This window comes from Mus caroli, chromosome 9 (assembly GCF_900094665.2).
Source record: "Mus caroli chromosome 9, CAROLI_EIJ_v1.1, whole genome shotgun sequence".
In the NCBI taxonomy this organism is placed as follows: Eukaryota; Metazoa; Chordata; class Mammalia; order Rodentia; family Muridae; genus Mus; species Mus caroli.
In genome coordinates, this window is record NC_034578.1 from 13890211 (window position 1) to 13893579 (window position 3369).

Genomic DNA, 3369 nt, shown 5'->3' on the forward strand with positions numbered 1-3369 from the left:
TGTGAAGGCTCAATGCCCTTGTGTAGGGGAATGCCAGATCAGGGAAGCAGGAGTGGGTAGGTTGGTGAGCAGGGGAAGGAGGAATGGGATAGGGGGTTTTCAGAGGGAAATCAGGAAAGGGGATAACATTTGAAATGTAAATAAAGAACATATCTAATAGAAAGAATTAAAGAAAACAGAAAAAGGGGAAAAAGAAAGAAATTCTAAAGCAAAGAGTAAGTCTTTGGGTACTAGAAACCAAGACCAGAACTGGGGAAACATTCAACAAGTCTGTGCAAGATTTATAGGAAATAAAATTTGAACAGTCTTAAAATGGGTACATGATAACATTCTTGCTACAACAATTTGGCAATTTTTATAGGTGGCTTGCAATCAAACTATCAATTTATCTTTAGATTAGATTATTAGCCCTTTTTTCTAAAGCTGGAATAAGAGAATTGTGAGTACTAATTAATAAAAATTAAAGTAATGAATTAACATTTTAATCAAGTTACTACATTTTGTACACAATACTACTACTATTGTGTCCTCACAATTGATTACTCATTAGCTTCATTAGCAGAACTTCTGAAAAATTATATGATTACAGTTTTTATTATTTCATTAAGTTTCAAATCGACTCAGTTATTTAAGGACCTTGCTATTACATATTTTGAACTTTTTGAAAACTTACGTGTCTAAGATTTTAAAGCTACTGTACTTTTATTACCAATTTAGTTAAAAGATTAATATTATAAATAAAATTATTAATTGTTTTTTCTGAATTGATGGGCACAAATCTTGATATTAAACACTATTATGATAAAATAGTACTCCTGCAAAATTAAGGAACTTGTGTGTCTAAATTGAGAAAACACCTTTGATAATCATAAGATTCAGAACTGCAGAGATTATAGATATTCCAACTTCTAAAATAGATACAATAAATATTTAAAAACACCTCTATATATGGTTAATACAAGGGAAATCAATTTTTGTTACTGAAATACTAAATCATACCTCAATGTGCATGCTTAATGCAAAATATTCAACATTGTTAAGACTTCTATTTAAGATTTTAATATCTTTCTTTAACGTATTTCATCTTCCCCTTCTCACCTGATCCTCCCATTCCTATCCTCACTTGCACCCAGTCTGCCTGTAAAATCTAATCTATTTTTGCCTTTCTTTGTGATCCATGGGTTCCCAATTAGACCATTTCTCTACAAATATACTCTGGATCTATGGATTGTAGTTTAGTTATAATTTACTTACAGGATAATATTCACTTAGAAATGAATATGTACCATATTTCTCTAAGTCTAAGCTATCTCAACCATTATGTTTTTTCCTATTTCCATCTGTCTTAATCAAGGTTTCTATTCCTGCACAAACACAAAAAGCAGTTGGGGAGGAAAGGGTTTATTCAGCTTATACTTCCATACCGCTGTCCATCACCAAGGAAGTCAGGACTGGAACTCAAGCAGGTCAGGAAGCAGGAACTGATACAGAGGCCATGGAGGGATGTTCTTTACTGTCTTGCTTCCCCTGGCTTGCTCAGCCTGCTCTCTTATAGAACCCAAGACTATCAGCCCAGAGATGGCACCACACACAAAGGGACTTCTTGCCTTGATCACTGATTGGAAAAATGCCTTCAGTTGAATCTTGTGGAGGCATTTCCCTAACTCCTTTCTCTATGATAACTCTAGCCTATGTGAAGTTGACACAAAACTAGCCAGTACACCATCCATTTGCAAATTTTGTCATTTATTTAAAAGCTGAGTAATAAACCATTGTATAAATATACCACGTTTCCTTTACCCATTCTTTTGTTGAAGGATATCTAGGTTGTCTCCAGATTCTCACTATTAAGAATAATGAAGTAATGAACATGATTGAGCAAATGTCCTTGGAGTAGAATGAAACATGCTTTGGGTATGTGCCCAAGAGTGGTGTAACTGGATCTTGTGTAACCGTGACTGTCCTGGAACTAACTCTATAGTCCATAGTAGTTTTACAAGTTTACACTTCCATTTGCAATAATGTTCTTCTTGTTCTCCTTGCCAGCAAAAGTTATCGCTTGTGTTGTTTATATTAGCCATTCTGACAGATGTAAGATGGAATCTCAAAGCAGTTTTAATCTGTATTTTCCTGATGGCTAAGGATTTCATCACATGTTCTTCAGTAATTTGAGTTTTCAATATTAAAGATTCTCTGTTTAAATTTGTAACCCAGTTTTAAAGTATATTATTTAAATTTTGATATCTAGTTTCTTTAATTATTTATCTATTTTGGTGATGAATATTAATTTATTTGCATCGTGCTACATGTAGAAACCAAGTCTGGCCTGCACAATTTGTTGACGATGCTGTCTTTTTTTTAGAATGTATTTCTGGCTTCATTTTCAAAATTAAGTTATCTATAGGTATGTAGATTTATCTCTTGGTCTTCAATTCAATTCCCTTGATTAAAATATCTGTTTTTATTTTGATATCATGTAGTTTTTATTGCCATAACTCTGTAGTTCAACTTTAAATTGGGAATGGTGAGACCCTCAGAAAATTTTTATTATTCAGAACAATGATACTAGGTATGGATTTTGTCTTATGCATTGGGTTATAATTGTATTAAAAAACTTGTTGGTTACCTAGGTTTCATTCCTGCCAATATTGTATCTCTGACCATATCTTTCCAGGCTTGTTGATATATTTTATTCCAGAGTCAAAGCTGGGAAAACCAGGGATTACTTTTCTCCCTAGTAACATGTATAGTACCTTCAATCACTATTAAATCTAGCTATTAAGGGTGACTTTACCAGGTGAATACATGCTTGATTTTTTTTTTTAATGTTCTATGATGCAAGTGTCTTCAGCAATAGTATCTTATTGTCATGTTCTGAAAGGTAAGCAAAAGTATTGGCAATAGCCTATAATTCTTGGGATATTGTATAATCTCACTGGCCAACAACTCCAAAAGAGGTTACCCATTCCTAGCACCAGACTTTTTATTTGTAAGCTTTTGGTATAGTAAAGATATGGTTGCTCATTCTAAGTGTATTTCAAGTCTCACTGCCTCTCTCTCTCTCTCTCTCTCTCTCTCTCTCTCTCTCTCTCTCTCTCTCTCTCTCTCTCTCTGAAGCTTCTACAGTACTAAATTACGATATAACTTTTTAAATTTCTTTTTTCTTATTTATCCTTCTCTGAAGTCCCTCCCCTCCACTGATCTCCAATCTCTCTCCCTGTTTAACCCTCACTGTTCCATTATTCCCTTTTATATTTTTATATTACTGTGTTTTGTCTCTCCTTTCTTGAATGCCTCTTTCCCTATAGCACCTTACTGATTCCCTGAGTTCTGTGGGTATTCCAAATAAATTCCACACATCTAAACATT